Source organism: Brienomyrus brachyistius, unplaced genomic scaffold, assembly GCF_023856365.1.
Source record: "Brienomyrus brachyistius isolate T26 unplaced genomic scaffold, BBRACH_0.4 scaffold1383, whole genome shotgun sequence".
In the NCBI taxonomy this organism is placed as follows: domain Eukaryota; kingdom Metazoa; phylum Chordata; class Actinopteri; order Osteoglossiformes; family Mormyridae; genus Brienomyrus; species Brienomyrus brachyistius.
This window is the reverse complement of record NW_026043657.1, coordinates 1-13529: the sequence shown is the minus strand read 5'-3', so window position 1 is coordinate 13529 and position 13529 is coordinate 1. Positions and strand designations below refer to the sequence as shown.

The 13529-nt window shown below is 40.1% G+C and overlaps 2 long non-coding RNA genes across 4 annotated transcripts; both read right to left on the bottom strand.

Annotated features, from left to right (window-relative positions):
- Positions 1 to 259: 259 nt before the first annotated feature.
- Positions 260 to 8490, bottom strand: LOC125730559 (uncharacterized). Of its 3 annotated transcripts, XR_007390863.1 has the most exons (9): positions 7839 to 8490; positions 5992 to 6084; positions 5753 to 5856; positions 3995 to 4031; positions 2253 to 3265; positions 1888 to 2038; positions 1689 to 1807; positions 1082 to 1174; positions 260 to 971 (listed from the first exon to the last, which is right to left on the bottom strand). It is a non-coding gene; the product is annotated as an uncharacterized LOC125730559 (long non-coding RNA). The 3 variants fall into 3 exon arrangements; XR_007390862.1 differs by lacking the exon at positions 3995 to 4031; XR_007390864.1 differs by lacking the exon at positions 3995 to 4031 and having other exon boundaries at positions 5992 to 6081.
- Positions 8491 to 10877: 2387 nt separating this feature from the next.
- Positions 10878 to 11821, bottom strand: LOC125730558 (uncharacterized). The gene is made up of 3 exons (XR_007390861.1): positions 11742 to 11821; positions 11527 to 11652; positions 10878 to 11445 (listed from the first exon to the last, which is right to left on the bottom strand). It is a non-coding gene; the product is annotated as an uncharacterized LOC125730558 (long non-coding RNA).
- Positions 11822 to 13529: the final 1708 nt, after the last annotated feature.

Genomic DNA, 13529 nt, shown 5'->3' with positions numbered 1-13529 from the left:
GGAATATTAACATTTGAAAGCTCTATAACGTTTTTACAATGTTTTCAAACAAGAACATGTTTACAAAATCTAAGTAATGTCTTCACTTTTCAAAATAAAACTTCTTTACTTATTACAAGTTACAAAAATAATATTGCCAGTAAAAAAATACTGTCTTTAAATGATTTACAAAAATATACTTTATACTTTACTGCTTTTTTTTCAGGTTTACTAAACATTGCAGTAAAGCAAAAGTAAAGATTATTAAAGATATCACCTGGTTAGCACTGAAAAAATTACTGCAACAGCCAGTGCAACATTATGGACAAAACATAGGTCCTGCCTCTTAGCCCTTGTTTCAAGTTACAGTGCCTATGATAGGAGTTTATTTTTTAAGACCTGGACTTTGTTTGACAGCTTGTTGGCATCGAGTTGCATAAAAATCTTTTGAAACAATTCAAAACTATATCTCAGATCCTGCGGGTAAGCTAAGTTTACTGCATAAATTAGACCAACCATGATGGAACATGCATTAGCTACATTGTCCAAGTTTTTAAGTACTTGGATGCCTTCGATGATGACACCAACATCTTCGTATGGGTCTGCAACATCTGCCCCTTCATGTTTGATGGCATAGATTCCGAGTGTCACGATCGCGGACAAAGCGGGCGATCGTCGGGCAGGCGAGCGAGCAAGGAGCAGGCAGGCAAGCAGGATACGGGGAAAACGGGTCTTTAATCGGGGAAACGGAGCGGGTAGAGCGGGACGGAACACAGGCATTGACAAACATCAATGACGGACAGGGCAAACAGGTAAGACCAGGACTTAAAACAGGACAGGACTAATCAAAGTAAGTGGACAAAGCTGGAGACGATCAGGGAAGCACACGTGGATAATCAGGGGGCGTGGCACACACGAGGAGCCGACGAGCCGGGCATGACACCGAGAGTGGTGTTGCTCATCAAAATTTGGGTTTCATCATGTTCAGCGTCCTAAAAGTAACAAAAGACAAGTACAAAAAAAAACAATTAACAGATCAAGGGTAAAAATAGGAACTGGTTTTAGAGAAAAAAGTTTCTTAAGAAAAATTTAAATAGCTTACCATGGACTCCTTCACAAGGTTTGAAGGATCTTCATTTAGGTAGACCACTAAGGCTTTCAGGATGCATTCATACTTTTTTTCAATGATGATGCTCTAATCAAAATGAAATGAGAATTAGTAATTTTTGCTGTACATCTTAAATTTAAGTAGCATTATGCAAATTATCCCACTGCTGTATTTTACGAAAGTCAAGTGTGTACATCAACCAATGGTCCCAAATCAGAAGCACTGCATAGGATACACAATTATCTTGAACGTCTGAGCTGTTGTAATTGTAGTTGCAAAAACATCTCTGTTAAAGTATGAGAGGCAAAAAGTCATTGATGCTTCAAAATAAAAAAAAAATCATATTTGGAGCCGAAGAAAGACAATTCACCTTTAACTTTTAATCCATAATTTTTGTATAAAAGAGTACATGAAGGATGAGTTAAAAATAACAAAATCATATTTGGATGAAATATTAGTTTGGCCTATTATTGTCATGCCCGGCTCGTCCGCTCCTCGTGTGTGCCACGCCCCCTGCCTTCCCACGTGTATTTCCCTGATTGTACCCCGCTGTATCTGATTACTTTGATTAGTCTTGTCTGGTTTTAAGTCCTGGTCTTACCTGTTAGCGGTGTCCGTCATTGATGTCAGTAGCCGTCCTATGTTCCCTGTCCCGGATCTCCCAAATAAACCCCGTGTTTGCCTTGAATTCGCCTTGTCTGCCTGTTCCTGTCGGCCGACCTGCACGATTGCCGCTTCGTCAGCCTGCGATCGTGACAATTATGAATTATGAGAATTGGTGATGAATTTAGAGAACATACCTGATGCAAAACTGACAGGATGTCTGATCTTCTTTGTGGCTGCTCCTCCTTTCTTTTTGAAATTTTTGAGGAGCTGGGGGGAGAGATGATCAAGCTGACCCATGAATTTGGACACCAAAGGAATTATAATCCTGCTGAATTCCGCAGATACCTGGTACAATTTCCAAACAAAACAAAAGAGAGAGACAAATCAGGGTGCTTCGTAGATTTTTGACAGGACATCATCATACACTTCCTTTACCAGCACTCACAGATAACACACATGTACGATAAATGAACAAACCTGAATTACATCTAAAGTATTTCAAATCATAGTTTAGAATAACAACATCCAAGCAAGCTGACATGACATTAAAGACATATACCTCTCGCTCAGTAAAGAGTGCTGGCCAACTGTTCTTGAATTCCGCAATGAAAGGTGAATCTTCTACCACCTCGTGCCTCCGTAGAGCAAACGTTCTGTCCATCAGCCCCTTGATAACCTGCTCGTTGTTTCTTTTAGTCACCTCCAATAATAGTGTAATCCTTTGATTTTCAAGTGTTTCTTTTGTTTCACCCATTGGCTAATCTGGACAGTAATTTACCTCAGCTTTTCTCGGTTTCTTCTTGGTTAGGACTTCCAGTGGATCCTTTTCGCTTATGGGAATTGATGTTCAGCTCAGAACATCCTGTTTCCCAATTTTGTTCTGTAGTTTGCCATCTTATATTTTAAACTAATTTTCCAGCCATAGTAGCCACTCACAGAGCCCTTTTCTTTTAGACGTGGATGCTTCTGTATCAACGCAGCGGCTACATCATCAAGATCTGCAGCTGAAGGGTATGCCTTGAACTTTATTATTTCTGACACTAAAGAATCCAAAATGTCAGACTTTTAGCTAGGAATTGGGACTCAGGACAGTATCATCAGTTTGATAAGCAAGTTGAGCTTTTTGCAGTTGTATTTCTGCATCAAAACTAAACTGTGGTATTGGGAAAGTATTGGGCCAAGCTTGCCTTCTGACAGAGGATGCAGATTCTGTCGACAGTACAGATGATGGTGAGGATATTATGTCTGTATCATAGGAAGATACTGAAGAGGTCTCACTTTGTTTTGGCACAGATGAAGAAGAGGTACTTGTAGATGTCGGCAAAAAAATTATTTTGAGTGTAGCTCTGTCTTGTAAGTCCGAAGTTGAACTGAGGTTGACAAATTCATTAAAATCCAGATCTTTGAGCTGAAATCGAAAATCTTCTAACACACCAAGTTGTGTTTGGATTTCTTTTTTAAGGTCATTCAATGAGTCTGCTATACCAGCTGGGAGATTTAACCTTTCATAGTTATTTTCTCCTAAGATTACTTGGCTGAGTTTGGCTGAGGTTGCCATTGTGTCAAACTTGTCTGGAAGAGAGAAGGGGATGAATATTAGTAGAATGTCAGCAGACCAATTTTAAGTAATTACCATAAACAAAACAAATGAAAAATATTAAATGATATTTGATTTTTGAAACTTCATACAAAGATAAGACTATAACTGTGTAATATGATCTTATGCGTTAAAACCTACACTCTTAACCCAATACTTGACTACTAGAAAACTGCATGGAAACTCATTGCCTTAAACCATTCAAGTTTTTACACAAGGTAAAACTGAATAGCCTTTGTTGAAGTAACATAGAACCTACGATTCTATGTGGTTATATGTTAATTCAACTAGGGCTGTTAAGTTTTTACTGAAGGTGAAACTAAAGTGGCTTAAGGCAATTGTTACGATGCGGGTTGCGATTGCGCTGGTTAAGCGGACAACAAAGCAGGCTGGCAGACAGAGTATGGGCAAGCTGGGGATTTATTAAGAACGGGCTGGGCTGTACGGGACAAAAGCTCGAACATCGACAAACATCAATGACGGACCATGAACTCAGGCGAGACTAGGACTGAAATAGACAGGACTGGGCGAAAATAAGTGGACACAGCTGAGTACGATCGGGGAAGCACACGTGGATAATCAGGGGGGCGTGGCACACACGAGGATTGTACGAGCCGGGTATGACAGAAACAAGTTTCCACACAATTTTTTTGTAAGGTCAACCATTAAAGGGATAGTTCACCCAAAAATGAAAATATGCTCACCCTTAAGTGGTTCCAAACATTTATGAGTTTCTTTCTTCTATTAAACACAAAAGAAAACATTTTAAAGAAAGCTGAATACCTGTAACCACTGACCAGGCTGTGGATTAAAGCGAATAATATTGTATATAATGTTCAATTTCTTTACACGGATCAATCTTTTCACTTCACAGGACCTCAGTGTGTCATCAGGAGCCATGGCTATTGATTTGTACTCGTTTGTATATTTATTTTTAATCTAAAAAGAAAAAAAAAAAACTTATCACCATTCGCTGCCATTACATGAATCACCAAGGACCAAGGATTCAGCTAAAAATATTCTTTAATGTTCTATTGAAGAAAAAAAGTCACCTACATCTTGGATGTCCTGTGGAAGAAATTTTCATTTTGGGTTAACTACCCCTTTCAGAGTATAGGTTATGCATAAGATCATTCTTTTGCAGTGATAATCAGTGATATCTTTGTACAAAGTTTTACTAATTTACTAATTTCATTTAATAAATTTTCATTTGTGTTTTGTTTAATAGTGCAAAAGGAGTATTACATAGAGTACCAGGTATGACAATAGTGCTGAAACAGATTAATACACCACAATGTCACACAGGACTTCAGTGGTGGTTGTTACTCCTCATCTAAAAGTATGTGTCTTTTTAGAGTAATCATTCTGACTCCTGCAACCATATAGTCAACCAGAGGGTATGAGTCTTTCAAGTCAGAATATGGAGTTAAGCAAATTTATTGAGTTGGTACCAGTTCAAAGGCCCTGAAGTGTTCTTGATACCATGCACACATTTTTTTGGCAATGAAAGCCAGTTTTGTCTTCAATTATACAAATCTGAGAAATTTCTGCAAATTCTGGAAGGCCACAAAGAGATCCGTGGGCAATTATCATGCCATTTCGATACATAATGCCATCACAAGAGACATTTTGTGCAACACTGACAGTGGTCATACCAGGATACCTAGAATTAAGGCAATGTACGACATTCTCTTTCATGACCTCAACAGTAATAGCAGAGATACGTGTGACCTGTAAGGTATTTTTTTCAGGGCTGGGTATGTGGTGGTTATATCCAAGCATCAATTGGTGTTTACTTGCCAAAGTTAGGGTAATGTTCTTGAAGCGATTTGTGTGCCTAACTACTTTTTTAAAGTAGCTATGTTTTGCTTCAAAACGCAATGTCCAAAGAAAAATTAAAGGACCAAAGCAGCGATTCATTTCTGGATAGTGTTCCAGGAAGTGATGCTTTGGAAGCAGTTGTTTAAGAGGGAACAGCTCCTGATATTTCTGACGGTGTTCAGAGATCTTGCATTCCAAAAATGCAATGGTCTCATCTGTATGAGCTGAAGAAACAACCAGTTCGACAATATCTTTCAGGTCTAAAATCAAAAGCCACACAGGTTCATCTGCAGGTACCAAATGCCCAATAATTAATGGCAGTAATCTTAAAAGACACCAATTTTCATGTGCATTGCCACCAACTGATCTTTTGCTTGCAAATGTCTGTAGCACCAACTGAGGTCAAATTGTTTTATCATCCCACTTGTATGGAAAATTATGGATAAGTTCATTGAGCCCATCAAGAGACAAAATCTTCTTTGAAATAAGTACAGTAAAGCACTCTGCTAGCTCAACTGGTACTATGCCTTCAAAAAGATCATGAGCCAAATCAGGAGGATAGCTACTTTAATGTTACAACAGGCTAAGGTTTTCACTGAAAACACATAAACTGCATTTATATTGAGATTCATGACATTTACCTCTTTCTCTGTAGCAAGTTTCACGTGTCCTTGGTGCTCTTCTGCAGTCCGAAGTTTGAATTCACCTCCCTTCACTTCAGTGGTCTGAGAATTTGCACGAGAAGCTGTACAAAATCGACAACAGTACTCGCCTGAAAAGTTCTCAACGAATCCAGCCTTGGAATGTGCGGCAAGATTATTAGCCACAACACATTGTACTGTTCCTTTAAGGAATGTTCCAAGTTGTGGGACATACACACCTTGCTGTTCCAAAGTTTGGAGATCCTGCAAAAGAGGTTGCAAGATTTTTTCAAATCCGTATGTCTTCCCGTCTTCTGTTTTGCATAAAACTGCTAGAAAAATTGAAGACAATGTTGACTGAAACACTGATGGTACATTACCCAAAATCCAGTACACTGCACATAATTTGTGCTTTTTCTTTGATGTCCCAAGAGGGTTTCAGATTTCAAAGTCATCAGCGTATAAGCACACAGAAATCCTCAGCTCCTCTGAGAAGAAATCATTTGCTTTAAAATGCAAACCATCCTGAATGGACCTATACTCTTGAGCATCTCTTAACTGTTGAGAATTGACTTTCAAACATTTTGTCAAGCAAGTCATTCTGGCACAGCAGATTCTGTAAAGACTCCAGTACTGGAACATACTGAAAAGTTCTGTTTCCCTTGTCTTCAAGAACATACTCTACAGGGTCTACAATTTTAAAATTTTCCCTGTAATATTGTTTGCGCTTAAATGCAGAAGCTAGTGGACCACCATGCTTTATAGCAGAGAGTAAAGGGTTTGCTTTACTTAAAAATGCAACCAGGTCTGACTAGTACTGCATCATTGTCAATTCTGTGCCTTTGTATGGTGTCTACAATGATTCTGTGAGACAAAGGGAGAGAAGCATCACTCAGTAAATAATGCAAGTCCCCACACAACTCATCTACAGCTGAGCCTGGAACATTGTAGTGATTTTCCAGCTTTAACAGCAAGCAAATTTAAGCTCTACCAACTTTGGCAGGTTCTCTGAAACCTCTTCTGTATCAGTAGAAGAGGAATCATCTTCTAACACAGGTGTTTCAGTTTCTTCATTTGAAGGAGGGTCATTAGCTGTTTCTCTAACCTCTTGTGTTTTCACCATTTCTTCCTTAAAATCTTTTACTGAAAACTGACAATGCTTTTGGCTCTTATGTGATCTGAATGTACCATACACGTTTGTTTTAAATGAGCAGTCCTTAAACATACAACTAACTGTCTCATGACTGCGCAAGTGGTTATTTATATGGAGAAAATAATCATTTACTGAAGGAATGTCAGTAACAGCACAAACATGACAATTTATGACTGTAGTTTGACTAGAATTTTGATTTTGAGGTAGCTGCTCACTGCCATGTGATCTGGGTAAGTGGGACCAGTGCATTCCAGGTTTTAAAAGTGCATGGACAGTTAGAATATGCACATGGATATTTGTGTTTGCGGCCATAATGTCCATGTACCAACCTGAAGTGCTTTAAAAGCTTTGATCTGGAGGCCTGAGACAATCCACAATCTCTGCACAGCCACATACAGGACTCTACAGGCTTGCAGGTTTCAAAAGTATGTGAGTCACCAGACAATAACAACAAAATATGAAAAACTGCAAACTACTAAATTAAAAATGTGTTAGCTGACCAAACAAACAAGCTTACATTAAATAGCTAGATGTCATCTTAATTAAATGTAAAATATGTTTATTACCATGTGTTTTTTGGGGGGGTTTATCAGGCTTGAATAATAAAACGAGATATTAAATAACAATGTGCCAACACCATCTTTTAAGATTAAAACTAGATAAAACTCCTGTACAAGAACAAAACAATCGGATAAAATGGAGAAACCATTCTTTACTAGCAATTTAATATCATTAACAACTTTATTTTGGGTGATGTAATATATATATAAAAGTTCAACAAGTATAAAATTTCACATAAATGCATAAAACAAAAATGTAACTATAATATGAAAGAAGACTTTGTGACAATACTATACACAAGGTATTACAAGTGAGTAATGATTCAGATGTTGTCACAGCATCAATATAAATGCATAAAAGTGAAAATCTCACCTCTGTTTACATAGAGGAAAACGCCTTGTTGTTTTGCGTCTTCGATTCTCATAAAATGGCGCAGATTTAAACGAGCCGAAGAGTACCGTTGTGATTCGTTTCTTGTGGTGTTTTCCAACTGCGTATGTGTAGATTTTACTCCACCTACTGATCAATATGCGGTACTGCAGAAGCAACACAACTCCGTTTCATTCCTTTTAATTATCTGAGCTGTGTAAATTTGAAAAATTACTTCTTTTAATTCTGTCAACACAACTCTTTTAATTTTAATGCACAAACGAAAATTAATTAATTTAAACATAATTACATTCTTTGGACCAACAAATGTCATGTTTAATTTTTTTGAGTGTAGCCTCATATAGAATTCAGCATAATTGTTCTTATTTATGCATTAGCTGTCAAGCAATATCTCATCCAAGCTTTTTTCTCCGTATATGGTGTTAAATCACTCAAAACCTGTTGTTTTGGTGAGCACCCATTGTCCCTGTGTAGCGGGCCGTGCCTCATGCAATCATTTGGTTGCACTTCATCAGACTGCCCATTATTCGCAGCTAAACATTCCTGCTGTGCCCCTGGTGCACAGCTGCACAGACACTGAGCAGATCTGGCATAAACCAAGTATGACACTAGTAAGTCATTGAACATGTCAACTGTACACATTATAGCTATTGTTATGCCATGTTGAAAGTGTCTCTGCTGTCAGGGTGTTAGGCCAGGCCCAGTTGGAGAAATGGAGATTCGAAATCCCAGAAATTGTACATTAGACTGCGTAAGGTGAGATTGTCTTAACTTTGTTTCTCAGTCTGGTTTTTACATGTAACCCGTTTTACATTTGTTGTGGCAGAAGTTTGGCATAGTGATTTTTACTTATATATATACACACACACACACTCAGTAGTTTGTATGGCCCCCACGTGGTTGTATGCATGCCTGACAATGTCGGGGCATGGTCCAAATGAAACCACGGATGGTGTCTTGGGGGATCTCCTCTCAGATCTGGACCGGGGTATCACTGAGCTTCTGGACAGTCTGAGGTGCAACCTGGTGGCATCGGATGGACGAAACAAAATGTCCCAGAGGTGTTCTGTTGGATTTAGCTCAGGCGAGCGTGGGGGGCAGTCAATGGTATCAATTCCTTCATCCTCCAGGAACTGCCTACATGCTCTTGCCACATGAGGCCGGGCATTGTTGTGTACCAGGAGGAACCCAGGACCCACTGCACCAGCATAGGCTCTGACAGTGGGTTCAAGAATTTCATCCTGATATCTAATGGCAGTCAAGGTGCCGTTGTCTAGCCTGTAGAGGTCTGTGCGTCCCTCCATGGATATGCCTCCCCAGACCATCACTGACCCACCACCAAACCAGTCAGGCTGAACAATGCTGCAGGCAGCAGAACCCTTCTCCATGGCTTCTCCAGACCCTTTCATGTCTGTCACACGTGCTCAGAGTGAACCTGCACTCATCTGTGAAAAGCACAGGGTGCCAGTGGCAGACATGCAAATTCTGGTATTCTATGGCAAATGCCAATCGAGCTTCATGGTGCTGGGCAGTAAGCACAGGGCCCACTAGAGGACGTTGGGTCCTCAAGCCACCCCCATGAAGTCTGTCTCTGACCAAACAATCAGGAACACTCACACCAGTGGTCTGCTGGAGTTCATTTTCTAGGGCTCCAGCAGTGTTCATCCTGTTCCTCCTTGCACAAAGGAGCAGATACCGGTCCTGCTGATGGGTTAAGGACCTTCTACGGCCCTATCCAGCTCTCCTTGAGTATCTGCCTGTCTACTGGAATCTCCTTCATACCCTTGAGACTGTGTTGGGAGACACAGCAAACCTTCTGGCAATGGCACGTATTGATGCGCCATCCTGGAGGAGTAGGACCACCTGTGCAACCTCTGTAGGGTCCAGGCATCGCCTCATGCTACCATTGGTGACACTGACCGTCACCAAATGCAAAACTAGTGAAAAAACCGTCAGAAAAGATGAGGAGGGAAAAATGCCAGTGGCCTCCACCTGTTAAACCATTCCTGTTTTGGGGGTCATCTCATTGTTGCCCCTCTAGTTCACCTGTTGATAATTTCATTAACACCAAAGCAGCTGAAACTGATTAACAACTACCTCTGCTACTTAACTGACCAGATCAATATCCCAGAAGTTTAATAAACTTGATGCTATACTCTGATTAAAAAGTGTTCCTTAAATTTTTTGAGCAGTGTATTTATTCAATATGTGTGTATGTGTGTGGATGAAATGATTTGATACATGGCACTGACAATTTCATCAAATTCAAAGTAATTATTCAGTTTCTCTCTCTCTGACAATGTGTGTGTGAGAGAGAGCGAGAGAGAGATTATGACTGGTGTTTTTTATTGTAGGTATTTGTTGCCTTTTTGGTCTCATCATTTTTGGTGTAGGCTCCCATTTAAAGTAGTTCGGCTCAAGCCCCGCCATTTTCAGGAAATATTCTGCAAAATTTTTCTTACCTTGTTCTTTATTGAGGTCATCCTTCCCCAAAACTCCTCAATATCAAAGTATGTTGGGTCCTGGGGCATGGCTATGCCCATCAGTTGGTACTCCATGAACTCCTCACTTACTTGGTCTTGTTCATTTGGGTCATGAAAAAGAAGGATTTCCTGAAATCTTAAAAAGAGCACAATGTATACAAGGCTGATTAAAATACAGTGAGAGACAGATTTGTTTTGTGATCATGACCATTAAAAATAGTATATGAAGTATACAAAGTATAGGGCATCTTCAGCCCCACACTCATCCCTCAGCTGCACATCAACAAATCTTGCGTGGTTCAGGAGAGCATCTTTCAACGGAAGATTATCCATGGCATACTCCACAACTCTGACCAGAAAGGCCAGTGTTACCTGCTGGAATTGTTGAACCTTCAGTGATGTGACCTCTCCAGCCTCAAGGGGCCTGTTGAGCATATCTCAGATGTTTTGAAATTAGATAGCTTTAGATGGCTTAATTGTCTTTGACAAAGTAACACAACCTATATTTCACAGGGGTGTTGCACTTTAGAAAGGAGACACCAACATAGCCAAACAGCCCATGTTGGAGTACACCAACTCCACCGGGTCCGTAGATGAGAAGAGATCACCTGGAGGCGTGGATGAGATAATCCAATAACCATTTATTCCAATAACCTTTTATTCCATTTATTCCAACAGATCGATCTGGGAAGTCTGTGATACACCGTATCCCAACAGAGTTCAACTTCCTTACTATTCATGTGTATCTTATACCCTTCTACAAGCAGCCCCCCGCCCCTGTCCGTACTTTTCCAATTTCTGGCAATTTTGCCTAATCTGGTACACCATGTTATTCAGTACATTATCCTAGCAGCTGCTATGTCTAGCAGCTGCCACCACAGTCTGCGTCAATAGGTTAATTTTGGTACACACAGAGCCTCCCTACATGTCCTTGTTCCCTCCCGTTCACCTCTTCATGCCACTGGAATATAGATGCCTTTTCTCTCTGGAGAAGGAGGTTCAGTTTAGACAACACTGGCAATGTGGCCTGAAGGAACAGGAGGTAGACGTCCGTCAGGGGATCGGAAAATGCCTTCGCCAGCCTTCGAACCTTGGTTGTTTCTCATCTGCAGATAGACAGGTTGTTATTATTATTGGGTGTCTGATATAACTGTCCTGAACTAGAGTCAATATGATGTGCCATTTACTTAAAGATTTGAAGTAGCTGGTGAGAGGGCCATACTGCTGCAGAATGCAGTTGATGCAGATGTCCAAACTCAGCCACCTCACAGAAATGTACAGTAGTGTTCCCATGTTCCCAAGATCACAAAATTCTAGTAAAATAAGTAAGAAAAACAAACAAAGTTAGCCCTATTTTTCCTCACTTTTGATATATAACACTGGAGCTAATTGAATTGCAAACCTTTCAAGTAACCTTTACGGTTCGTGCTGCCCTTTTACCAGTATCTAGCGTTAACCACAAGGTCCTCAGTGTCAAATCCAGATATCTGCAGAACATGACATGAGCACAAAGAATTTATGTCATTTTACAGCATATTATTTACTTCACCTATAGCTTAACAGATATTTAATGGAAAGCAAACATGTTGAAACTTACTTCCAAAAGCCTCTGCTCTGTGTGTTTGGCAGTGCTATGGATTATATGGCAGGGGCATCCATGAATGCTGGGATTTTCCTGAAGCATTTTTGCTGCAATTGAACTGTTGGCACCAATATTAACTGGGGCATTGTCAACTGACAGGCCAACACAATTTTCCCATGGTATGTTCTGCTCTATCAGGACGTTGTTGATTTTTTTAAAATATGACATCAGCTGTGCCACAGCTTCTTCCACTTGTGGTGCACATGTCGAGAAATCAGTGCAGAACTTTGGTGGTCTCAAATACCCTGACAGTTAAGGGATTCATCTTTTCTAGTCCTGTAATAATATGGTATATAAGTAACTCTGCAAACTGTATTATTTTAGTGTGTGTGTGACATGAACATGAGGAAATGGAAACAGCCAATTGCAAAGGCATACACAGTCGAGAATTATTTAATATTTTGGCAATTTAGCTATCAAAGGTATACACAGTCGAGAATTATTTTACTCTCCATCAATTTAATTAAAATTCATTGAATTTGCAAACACCCAGGGTTAGATTACCCTTAGGGTTAAAATCAGGGGTGTATTTAGGTTTAAGGCCCTAAAATAAATTGGCCTTAGGGTTAAATTTTTAAGTTTAGGGCCTGGATGGAGTTTAGGCCGAATAGGCCTTCATTTACTTTAATTTAAGTTTGGATACCATGACCTGTTCCAAGTTTTAGGATACTGAGATCATGTTCCTACACGTATTTCGGGCTGCCACACCCTTATCAGGGAACATGCAAAAAATTGTAAATGATAGGCTTTTGGATTGACAGTGGTACGAAGAAGGTGGATGCTGATAGGCCCAGATGGCACTGGCTGGATAGGATTTGAGTAAGGGGAAGAAACCCAGATCCTACATCCTGAAGGACCCAGAATAACTCCAGGCAGCCCACCTGGAGGAACACAGAGCAGCGACGACACCGGCAGGTAGGTATTTGCCCTTAAGTTGAACATATGGCTTGAAGCGTGGTACCCACAAACCAACGGTGGCCTCAGGAATAAGTGGCACTCGCAACAGATCTGGCTATCCGCCCTTTTTTGGCTGATGGTGCCCCCCTGTGGTATCGATGTCACACTCGGTATCTCCCAGAGGCACCTCCCAGTGCCCAAGACCTCCGCAGGGTCAATCTATGCCCATACGGACCGTATTTATTTATGTTCTAAATAAAGTTAATTTCATGATCATTGTGTCCCACGTCCTTCCTCTGCTGAGGATTGAGAGAAATGAGCGTATCACAGTGTGCAATCACATTACTTTTGGGGGTTATTTTACCCTCCATTAATGTATTTTGAATTTATGTTAAATTTAATTACTCCTAGGGTTAGATTACCCTTAGGGTTAGGGTGTTTAAGTTTAGGGCCTTAAGGTTAGATAAATATTAGGGTTGGCCTTTTTTAAGTTTAGGACCGGGATACGGTTTAGGGTTAAGGTTAGGGTCATGGATACGGTTATGATTATAATCGAATATATGTTTCAGTAAATAAGTAAAGTCAGTAAGTCCTACGTTGGTTTGTCACCAAAGTTGCCACAGTTCCTATACGGGAGTGCATAGTAGATCT